The 12,688-nt window shown below is 35.5% G+C and overlaps 1 pseudogene; it reads left to right on the top strand.

Moving 5' to 3' along the window:
• The first annotated feature begins 318 nt into the window (after positions 1–318).
• LOC125477281 lies at positions 319–6,518 on the top strand (annotated as a pseudogene).
• Positions 6,519–12,688: the final 6,170 nt, after the last annotated feature.

Below are 12,688 nucleotides of genomic sequence, written 5' to 3' on the forward strand. Positions count from 1 at the left end.
CCGGGCAACTTTGTTTTGCCGTAGATCTTAGGTTTCAGTACTCTCACCCCTTTCTTTCTTTCCCAGTTTCATTTCTTTCTTTCTTTTTTTTTAAAAAAAAAAAAAAAAAAGTTCTACACCCACTCCAATTTTATCATGGAAAGCAACTAAGAATCTGTAAGTTTTTTTTCTTTCTTTATACAATAGTTGCTTTGATCATGTGACATGAATAACCCACATATATAGATGTAGTTGTGATAGCCCGTCCCAGAAATATTACAACGTACGTGGGAAAAGACGAAATTGCCCCTAGTTCGATTTCTTTACGTTTATTTGTTGTTTTTGAGTTTTGGTTGGCATGTTTGGAGCCACACACACCTTCCCATACACCATAGCCTTTTCCTCATGTTTCCTGCACTGTCCTGAGTCCCCATTTCCCTTCCCATTTCCTTCGAACGTACGGACACACACCCAAAACCCATCAAACATCCACAGATCGAGGAAACCAAGCACGTATTCGAGCTCGTGAGGCTTGTAGGAGTCCAACTATACCATTTTCAGGTGAGAACTCCATCGTTTTCACGTCGATTCAATGATGTCCGAGTTGGGTACTATTCATGCACATGTGATTTCTCATGTTTTAGGAAATTTCAAGCTTGTAGGTAGCTTGGTGAGGTCCCAAGGAGGCTCGGAGTAGTTCGTTTGAAGGAATTGGACGTCAGGATCATTGGTTTCGAAGTTGGCCAGAGTAGGATTGATCTTTCAGGTGAGATTTCGTGGTTTTTAACCCTTAAAAGTAGTATGATTGTGTTCCTCTAGTTCTAAGCTTCATTTTGGTACCAATTTTGTGAAATTTGGGTGAAAAACGAAGAAGATATCGAAGTTTGAAAATTTTCCAGTTTTCCGGCGCCGGCGACGGCGCAGGAGGCTCGCCGGGGAAGAAGACGGAATATTCCGTCAAATCTGATGGAATATTCCTGACGCCGTTGACGGAAACCGTTAGGGATAACGGAATATTCCCAACGACGTCAGTTGATGCTGTCAGCGTGCCAGGCACGTGCCTGCGCGTGGCCGGCGCGTGGGGGCGCGTGCGGCGGTGGAAAATTTTTCTAAAAATTTGGGTGTGATCCTGAGGTTGTGTAGAGCACGTTGGTATATTCAAATGTCCAAATTGAGCAATGTATGAGAAGTTATTACGAAAGGAAGGTTATGTACTTTAAAATTAACGTTTTTATAGTATTTTCGCATATAGGTGAGACGTACCCCGAGGACGAGCGTGGTCACTCGAGGCAGGGGGGCTACGACCCTTCCACTTATCAGTGAGTGGGCTTTTGGTTTTCCGTATATACCTATATATTTATATTTTCCCAAAAATTGATTTGAATCGTCATTTGCCATATGCCATGCATTAGATTATCGTTATTTATCCATTGTTAGTTACATTGTTAGTTGTATATATATACTTATACATATTGAGTGTTGTGGACACACAGGTAAGTGCCAGGCAAGTGTTAATTATGTTTACATTCAGTAGTGATTCGAGATACTTAGAGAGCTCATAACCTGCACCCCGGTGGTAGTGCTCCCGCCCAGAGTAGGGCACAGTCCTTCACGTGTTGTTCACCTCCCACACCACACGCTCAGCTTGGATCCAAGTTAGGTGCACAGTCCTGTCGTACAGACCACTTCAGGTGGTTCCGACTCGTAGGTGACCCGCGATTATTCGCACAGCCTTCACGTGATCGTAGCACTAAAGCGTTTATATGTATTACGCCCAGGCCTGTCGTACAGACCACTTTAGGTGGTTCCGACTCGTGGGCAGGTTTAGTTATTGTGATTGAGATTTGAGCTCTAGATGCAGCCGTACAGGTCACGTTAGGTGACTTTCGGCTGCCAGATTATGTATTATTGATGTGATTTATACCTGAGCACTTGCATTTCATTCTGGGGTTCCGACATGGCATATTCTTGAGCATGATTGACATATCTATATATACGTACATATGTTTACTTTCTGGGAAGTATACAGGTTTTACGGCGAGGGGTTAGAACTTGTTTATTAAATGGTTTTCGAAAAGCTTTGTTTTTGCCCACTCACGCTTTTGTTTTGCGCCCCTCCAGGTTCTAGCTAGCTAGCAAGTTTGGTGGTTTCCCCAGAGGGCTTTCCCGGCATTTCTGACAGACGATCACCAGCGTAGGTCCACCTTCGGGTGTACTATTGTTGCATCTTTCCTTTTGGACTGCTTTAGGCTTTCTGCTCTGAACTTGTGTCTCACTTACGCTAGCACTTATTATTTCTACCTTATGTATGCTAGTTTTTATTTATTCGTACCTTTATGTTACTATTTTATTAGCTTCAGCACTGTGCACATGGCTACGTCACTTCCACGTGACGGCCAGCACGCCCTGATCTCGTTCGGGGTGTGTCAGTAGTAGGGTTATTTTCTTTTCTTTTAATTGGGGGTTTTTGGGTTCGGGTGAGGTTTTTTGGATTTTTTATATTTATAATATGAATTAGGGTATCTTCTATGTTTGCTACCTTCTTTATTATGATTCTTTAATTAATATATTAGTCTAATCTTTGATTTGTTTTTTTTTTTCAATTGATAGGTTGCTACTGAGGCAATGGAGTTTGAAGAAGATTTGAAAATCGGAATGGTGGTGCATTCAAACGCTGAAGCTTACAGATACTTGGTTGCTTTCCATGATAAACTTGGAGTGGGTGCATAACTTTATTTTATTTTATTTATTTTATTTAAAGAAAGAAAGAAATGAAATTGGGAAGGAAAGAAAGAAAGGGGAGGGAGTCCTATGACCTACGGCAAAATAAAGTGGGGGGGGGGGGATTTGGGAAGAAAAAAAATAAGGGGAAAGAAATAAAAAAGGAAACATAACATTAATATATATAATATATTAATTAGTTAAAAAAATAATTATAAAAATTTTAAATATAAAGGAATGATAAAAGAATATATTTAAGACTTGCTAAGTGGGGGGGGATTTGGGAAGAAAAAAAATAGGGGGAAAGAAATAAAAAAGGGAACATAACATTAATATATATATATATATATATATATATAATATTAATTAGTTAAAAAAATAATTATAAAAATTTTAAATATAAAAGAATGATAAAAGAATATATTTAAGACTTGCCACGTGGCAAGTTTTAAGTGGATTGTAGTGCCATTCAGCGAAGTCTAGTGGTAAGCCAAGCCCCATACAAGTTTTTCTCCTCACTTACAAGTAAAAAAAAATACCTCTAAATCGTAATATTAAGTGGCATCACAAATTTAGTATAAAATATTTGAATTAAAGTGCTACATATATATATATATATATATATATCCAAGTGGTTATATTTGTATAGCTTTTCGGAAACTATTTTATTTATGACAATCTTGAATAAAGGTCTCGTTTCATATAGAGGATCGGATTAAAGGAGACAAAACATGAATGGAATTTTCCTTCCATCCTACCATTTTAGGAATGATTGTAGAGAATAATAGCTAGTTTGGTATTGCTACCTTAAAAAAAAAAAAGCGTCTATTGTGCTGTGAGAATAAACAGCTGTAAAATAAAATTGTTAAGAGTTTGGAAAACATTTTTTTTTTTTGGTAAAAGTGCTTTTAACAAAAAAATAAATAAATAAAAATCTAAGTGTTTGGTAAATTTTTATATAAAATTGTTGTAAATATACTAAATGACTAGAAAAAGATATGATATTTAATGTTATATAATGATTGTCAAAGAGAATAATGTAAAGGTACAGATTGTGATTTTGTAAAATTTTGGGGGTATACTTGTTATTTGAAAATTTCATTAAATTGGTACTTATATCACTGTACTTTGAAAAAAAAAAACAGTTTTTTTTATAAGCATGGTAGACTCTACTTCTGCTTTTCTACTATTATTGACATCAGTTTTTTTTTTCTTTTTTTTTTTGTTTTACCAAACACATTTGATATTCCAAATTTTTTAATATTTTTTTTTTTTTTAAGTACCACAATCCCAAACCAGCCCTAAGTTTTCTTATTGATTCCTACTTCCAAATTGGCCACAATGTTTTCAATATTTCTTCTAACACACCTTGAAATATTTTATGCATTTCAATCCAATCCTCAACACCAAACGCTTCTTAGTCTTTACATATCCCCTGCCAACTTATTTAGCATGGAGAAGAAGAATAGGATGCTTGACCCCATCCACATATGCTAAGCTTAGAGTTTAAATGTCCAAGCGTCAATGTCTATACCACAATTACTAAGTGGCCAAACTCTTGCCATTTACATAAAGACAAAGGTTGAACAGAAAGGGACGACCGTTTAAGAGGAAAATGACAGTTTAAGGCAAACATTTAAGAAGAAAAGAAAATTGATTGGATTTAAATACAAAAGCCAAATGTTTGAAATCCGATTCAAACAAAATGCTGCTCGAATTATAACAGAAGTTTTTAATTTTTAATTTTTAATTAACATTCACAGACTTTCCAAACAAACAAAGCTTTTTAATTTTTAATTTTTAATTAACATTCATAGACTTTCCAAACAAACAAAGCTTATGCTTCACCCAGACGAGATATGGATCATGATGGAATGCCATTTTTGCAAGTCGGATCCGCTTAAGAATGGAATGATGGAGTATCAAATTTCAATATAAGTTGGATAACCTTGGTATTACATAATAGACAATTAAAAACTCATTCATTTTTTCTATCTTTTCTAGTGTTTTTACAAACACTTAAACAAGATTGCTAGCTACACTGCTTGAGTTTGGGGATTTGAAACTCGAAATGGTAACTAGTAACGGACAAAAAATTACTGGAATAAAATTCATGAGGCTACCACTAAAACGAATGCAAGATTGCTAGACTCACCCCTTATTTACTAAATTTTTAAACAAATATATATATATATATATATATTTTTTTTTTTTTTGTTGAACAATTTGGGAAGAAGCAATACAATTTATAAAGCATGCCAAAATTTTGAGCCTCCCCTACCATAAAAGCAATGTTATTAAAGCAGTTGGGCAGATACTACCCCATTTGTAGCCTATGAATTACCAATTGCCTATTGATCAAAATTATTAACACAAAACCCATCATTCCTGCCCCCATAAAATGATACCCCTTCTCATTTTGTAACACAAGACAAGAAGAGCAGAGATGACTTAAAGTTTTTTGTGCTATTTCTTGTAGTGGTTATTCTTATCACAACTTCATCCAATGCCCAATACCATGAGGATGACAAGCTACAAGTCACTCCCATAAGACACGAAATTTACAAGCCATCAACGTTTATACCACCATTTTACAAGCCGCCATTTCTTCCTCCTATTGTAGTGAGACGACCGCCACCGCCACCTCCGAAGAATCCGCCACCACCCCCACCTCCCAAGCCATGGCTGCCGCCATTTCTTCCTCCTATTCTAGTGAGACGACCACCACCACCACCTTCGAAGAATCTGCCACCACCCCCATCGCACAACAATCCGCCACCACCGCCACCTCAAAAAAATCCTCCACCACCACCATCTCAAAAAAATCCACCCCACCACCCCCACCTCAGAAGAATCCACCACCACAGCCACCTCAAAAAAATCCATCCCCACCTCCACTTCCGAAGAATCCGCCGCCACCACGACCACCTCAAAAAAATCAACCACCAACACCAACACCACCTAGAAAGAATCCGCCAGCTATACCAACACCAACTCTAACACCAGCTCCAACTCCAATGCCAACACCAACGTCAATGCCACCACCGACACCGACACTAACACCAACAATAACACCAACACCACCTAGAAAAAATTCACCACAAACACCAACTCGAACACCAACGCCAACGCCAACACCAACACCAACACCAACACCAACACCAACACCAACTCTAACACTAGCACCAATGTTAATGCCAACGCCAACACCAACACCAACATCAACACCAACACCAACGCCAACGCCAACACCACCACCAGGACAGAACAATCCTCCGCGAGCAGTACCACCTCAGAACAATCCATCATTAGCCCCATCACCAGGACGAAATAATCCTCCACAAGCGCCACCATCTTTGAACAATCTACCACCAATACCATCACCAAGTTTGAGCAACCCAGCTCTAGCACCTTCGCCAGGTTGAAACAATCCTCAACGAGCACCACCACCTCATAATAATCCACCGCCACCACCATCCCCAAGTCGGAACAATCCACCGCCACCAACATCACCAAGTCAGAACAATCCACCACCACCCCATCCAAACAATCCACCACCACCACCAAATCGAAACAATCCACCTCCACCACCAAGTCGGAACAATCCACCACCACCTAAGAATAATCCACCGCCACCACTTTTACCTGGTCAAAACAGTCCTCCACCACCATCACGTGGTTGAAACAATCCCCCACAAGTTCCACTACCTCAGAACATCCATCCACCACCACCTCCACCAAATCTGAATAATCCTCCACCACCACCACCATGTTTGAACAATTCGCGACCACCCCCACCAATTATCCGTCAAAATTGAGTCAATATGACCTAGATAATTCCTTGAAATAAGAGTTGTCGAAACTTAGTTGTCAACAGCTTCTAATATGATCGATTACCTATATAATACTATATATTATATAAATATAGTAATATATTGCTGCTCTTGTAACTACTTTAATGAAATTTGGTTTCCTCTTGCAACCTTTATTATGCAATATAAATTACCAACTATAATGAAACATTTTGGTTAGTTAATTAATTTGCCCACTTTGTCATGAGAATAGATGTCATACATTTCTTTTGCTTGTATCTTAGTAGACATGCTCCACCATGTAAACCATACTTGATTCACCAAACTCGACCAATTAAAAGATGAAGAATACGTGAAAACTACCACAATTGTTGTTACAAAATCTCTTCCAAAAAAGTGCATCATGTGAAGTTTCTGATAGTCCAACACTAATACGAATCTTTCACAATAGTACAATTCGAATCATGAATGGAGTACAATTCAAACAACAGTATCTATAGCACTACCCCGGCAAACGAGGCACATGTGAAGTGACGATTTTGAAAGTCAATAGCAAGAAGTGTGATTGTGAAAGACTTTTGGTGAACACGTCTGACTACTGCACCTCGGAAGAAGCAAACTGAATCTAATGCGTGTGAGCAATCAATATGTTCTCGCACAAAGTGATGATCAAGAGCAATATGTTAAGTGCGAGATATGTATGTATGTATGTGTGTGTGTGTGTGTGTGTGTGTGTGTGTGTGTGTGTGTCGCTGCCAGTTATCACACTAGAGAAAAATTGGACGAGGAAAAGGAACCCAAAGCTCACTGAAAAGACCAAATATCCAAATAGAATCTGCACATCCATAAACAAGGGCACGATGCTTTGCTTCAGTACTTAACCAAGACGCTGTTCGTTGTTTCTTATAACACCATGCGATCAAGTTAGAACCCAGGAAGATACAAAAACCTGTGACAAAATGATGGGTGTCCGAACAAGCTGCCCAATCTGCGTTAGGGTAAACTGAAAGAGAAGAAGAAGCATCACAACGTCATATTGGCAAACCATGCCATAAGTACCTTTTAAGTAACACAAAATATATTTAACTGCCTCCAAATGCAAAGAAGTAGGACGACCCATGATTTGAGCAACGTTATGAACGGCAAAGGAGAGGTCGGGGCATGTCATGTTGAGATATTGAAGACCTCCACCACAATAGCGATAGAAACATGGACCAGCCAACTCAGTACCACATGTACGTGTCAAAACAATTTAGGAGCAACAAGAGTTGAGCAAGGTTTATAATATGTCTCGCGTCTTGAGAATGTTCAATGTGTACTTTGTTTGGGTGAGATGAATATCCGGCCTCATAAAAAAGACTTTTATCCGAAGAAAATAGCAGCTTGCCCAAGTCTTTTAAATCAAATTCAACACCTAATTTTTTAATTAGAAAGAAAAGCAGAGGGATCACTACCCATAACAACGAACACAGAATTATCAGCCCGGCTTTGAAGGAAACCAAAATTGATAATAAAAGAACTAAACCTCTGAAACTAGGAACGAGAGGCCTGCTTTAGGCCATAAAAGGCCTTATGTAGCTTACATACATAATTTGGTCTGCTGTTACATTATATATAAATCCTAAAACTGCTCCTCCTCTTTTTCTCTATTTACTCTACCAAGGCACACAGTAGAGAATGTGCATGCAGTTAAAAATCAGAAGCATCAAACGTAAGATCAATAATTTATAAATTATGAATATTATTAACAAGAAAACAATAAAAGAATGCAGAGAGACGGGTGCAAACTAAGCCCTACATCTTGACTAGCATAATTCTTATACTAAACTACAAGCTATATTTATAGAATGCAGAAGCTAAAAAAATCCTAGTCAGATAGGTGTGACCCAATCCTAGACAATCAAATAATAACTAATATTCCAACATCCAATGTGATAGGATTTCTACCACCTGCAAAAGTAGGGATAAAAACACTTAAAAATACTTGCAAGAATACAAGGTTGTCATAGTATAGCAGCTCAAGTAGTGTCGTTTTCCACAAGGATTGAATGAATAACCCGTATTTATACTAATTCTTAGCTAATTATTTAGAACAAAGTTGTGAAAAGGATGATTTAGGAATTTAAATTAAAAACAATTAAATAAATTAACTAGAAACCAATTTCAAGAAAATCAATTTGTAAAAGCCCTAAGGTTCAGCCGTCACCTTAACAATCCTACATAATTCTTCTAATTACTTATGAATTACCCATGCATATTTTCAAGGTTAGGTTTTCCTAATATATATTCTACTTGGAACCTCCAATATAAAACGTATATCTAACATGCAACCTATCCGGATGTTCAGATCAAATTTGAAATTGAAAGACTCATTATGTTTTATGAAAACCCTTTGAAAAACCATGCAACCCTTAAGACGTGGTACGCATCCTAAGTGAAATTACAATTATTAATCACCAGAAGCTAGCGCCAATTTTATGGAACCTTCCGACCAAAATTGCATCAAATTACTTTTCTAAAGATCCTAATGGTGGCCAATCATCAAGACAATTAGATAGTTTAAAACAGTGATTAATAATTCGAAATATGCATGGCTTAAAGCCTCGTCCTAGCAAGAGAAATTAGCTACAAACAATCATAAAACAAAATATTATTAAGAATAAGGATAGAAAACACCTAGAAAATAAACTTGAATTGTCAAAGGTTTGAGCGTCTCCTCCTCCCCTCTCCTTTTTTAACCCTAATGGCTAAATATCTTATTTATACTACTACAAAATAAAACCCTAAAAGGTCTTAGAATAAAACTAGGAAACATAATAAAATAATAAAACAGAAAATAAAAGGTTTTCTATTTGAACTAAATTCGGACTTCTCAGACAATCACACTTTTGACCGACCAAATCAACTCTGATTTGGTCCCAGAAGGTCTCTTTTGAAAGCTGAAGACGTCCCCTACAAATCCTCAGAATAAATCTTCCTCAAAATATGCCATCTTGACCTCCAAAATACCCAAAACGTCCAAAAACATCAATTTGGGAAAGCTGCGCGCTGGGCCTTAATTTCATCACCACGGCCAAACGGCTTGGTAGAAAAATCTGAAATTTTAAATAATCATCTTGAAAAGCACACGAATATCTTCCAATTGGAATCACTCCAAAATTCATCCGTTTGATCACTTTTTGCTCCAGAGGAAGTTGAATGTCCTACATTAATAATATAAATCAAAGTATCAAAATTTTACCAAAATAACAAATAAATTAATACTAAGAATAAGGTACAATATATAGTAAAATATCGACTCATCACCGTGTCAAATTCATGGCGGTACATGACATGAGTTGCCAACAAGTAGATGCGGATGCAAGCTCTATTAGGCCGATAAGGCTAGACAATTCAATCGAGCTTTCAAGCAAAAGAGCAATTATAGCGAACTAGACTAGACTTGACAAGAACGGATTAGACTAGACTAGCAAACTGGATTGGACTGGCTGGCCAGCTAATTCTGGCAAACTAATTCATATTCAAACATGCTGATGTTAAGAGTGGTAGGATTTTCACCACTTGCAAAAGTAGGAATTAAAACACATAAAAATACTTGCAAGATAACAAGGTTATTGTAGTATAAACAGTTCAAGTAAGGTCGTTCTCTATAGGATCAATATGAATAATTTGTGTTTGAAACCAATTCTTAGTTAAGTATACAACATAAATTTTGCAAAATATTTGAAATTGTGAATTAAAGTAAAAGAGCAGAAAATAAAATAATTAAATTTGACTAACAAAAATCGGCAATGAGAGATAAAATAAAAAAAAGTTTAGGACAGAAATCAAATGTGAAAAACACTAGGGTTTAGCCGTCACCATTAACAATCATATGCAGTTCTACAAATTACTTATGTGTTAAAACATGCAACTTTAAGTGATAATTAAGTTTTTTTAATGCATATTCTCCTCATGATATTCAAGCAATAACATACACCTAAAACATGCAACTTTAAAAATAAATAAATAAACACATATTTTAAATTTTTTTTTTTTTACTCTTGACCCTAAAGTCTAATAAACTCAATTCCCACGAGCCATAAATTTTCTGAGAGAATAATAACAGACTACAATCTGAAGCTCTATCATTTTTGTAATAAGGATTATGCTCCCTCACAGGCAAGCAACAAGATACAAAGAAATTCAAACAAAAAATTTCAATGCATCACAAAGGACATTGTCTGACACCTAAACACACATGAACATATGGTGTACTCTATCATGTCTGATTTTATTATTTTAAAATGTTATATTGATTAAAAATAAATAAATAAACACATGTTTTAAATATTTTTTTTGTCACTTATGGCCCTGTTGGATATAACCGACACGAACAAAGTCAAATTTTGGACGGCCGCCAAAATAATCTCTGAATATTTTTTTTTTTTTTTTTTTTTGCGATTTTTTACACATGCTATCTCGGAGTATATACAATCATATCTGACGGTTGGATCGTTGAAACTAGTTTCGTAGAATGTATATCCTATCAAATTGATAGATTTAACAAACACTTAAGAGATAATGTTATACTTCCATTAAGTATAAAATAAGATTTATCCACTAGCATAAATATTTTAAATTGAAGATCGAATTTATTTATTGCATTCTTATAGGGTCGAGGAGTGTAGCTGTAAAAAATCATCAAAATCGGAGCTAAAATAACCGTTAAATTATGATTTTTCGTTTATAATCGTTGAAAACTTTTGTTCTGTTACCTAATCTCTGAATGTTTGCTGTTTTTTACTTTTTACGTATGCGATCTTGGAGTGTGTACAAACAAATTTGACGGTTAGATCATTGAAAAAAGTTTCGTAGAATGTGTATCACGTCAAAACATTAGATTAAATAAACACTTAAGAGTTAATGTTATACTTCCATTAAGTATAAAATAAGATTTTGTGGTATCCACTGGTGTAAATATTTAAATTGAAGATCAAATTTATTCATTGCATTCTTATAGGATCGAGGAGTGTAGCTATAAAAAATCATTAAAATTGGAGCTAAAATAGCCGTTAAATTGTGATTTTTCGTTTATAATCGTCGAAAACTTTTGTTCTGTTACGTAATCTCTGAATGTTTATTTTTTACAATTTTTTACGTATGCAATCTCGGAGTGTGTACAAATAAGTTTGATGGTTTGATTGTTGAAAAAAGTTTTGTAGAATGCATATTGCATCAAAACGGTAGATTAAACAAACAATTAAAGTTAATATTATACTTCCATCAAGTATAAAGTAAGACTTGTGGTATCCACCAGTGTAAATATTTTAAATTGAAGATCAAATTCATTCAATGCATTCTTATAGGGTCAAGGAGTGTAGCTGTAAAAAAATCATCAAAATCGGAGATAAAATAAACGTTAAATTGTGATTTTTTGTTTATTACTGTTGAAAACTTTTGTTCTGTTACCTAATCTTTGAATGTTTTTTTTTTGTGATTTTTTACGTATGCATTCTTGGAGTGTGTACAAACAAATTTGATGGTTAGATCATTGAAAAAAGTTTCATATAATGTGTATCGTTTTAAAACGGTAGATTAAATAAACACTTAAGATTTTGTGGTATCCACTGGTGTAAATATTTTAAATTGAAGATCAAATTTATTCATTGCATTTTTCTAGGGTCGAGGAGTTTAGTTGTAAAAACTAATTAAAATCGGAGCTAAAATAACCGTTAAATTGGGATTTTTTGTTTATAACCGTCGAAAACTTCTGTTCCGTTACGTAATCATTGAATGTTTGTTTTTTTTTACAATTTTTTACGTATGCAATCACAGAGTGTGTACAAATAAGTTTGATGGTTAGATAATTGAAAAAGGTTTTGTAGAATGCATATCGCGTCAAAACGATAGATTAAACAAATACTTAGAGTTAATATTATACTTCGATCAAGTATAAAGTAAGCCTTGTGGTATCCACCAGTGTAAACATTTTCAATTGAAGATCGAATTCGTTTAATGAATTCTTATAGGGTGGAGGAGTGTAGCTGTAAAAAATCATCAAAATTGGAGTTAAAATAACCGTTAAATTGTGATTTTTCATTTATAACCGTCGAAATTTTTGTTTTGTTATCTAATCTCTAAATGTTTGGTTTTTGTGATTTTTTACGTATGCGATCTCGAAGTGTGGACAAACA

The sequence above is a fragment of a genome, unplaced genomic scaffold, assembly GCF_019419815.1.
Source record: "Pyrus x bretschneideri cultivar Hongxiangsu unplaced genomic scaffold, Pyrus_bretschneideri_v1 Contig21, whole genome shotgun sequence".
In the NCBI taxonomy this organism is placed as follows: Eukaryota; Viridiplantae; Streptophyta; class Magnoliopsida; order Rosales; family Rosaceae; genus Pyrus; species Pyrus x bretschneideri.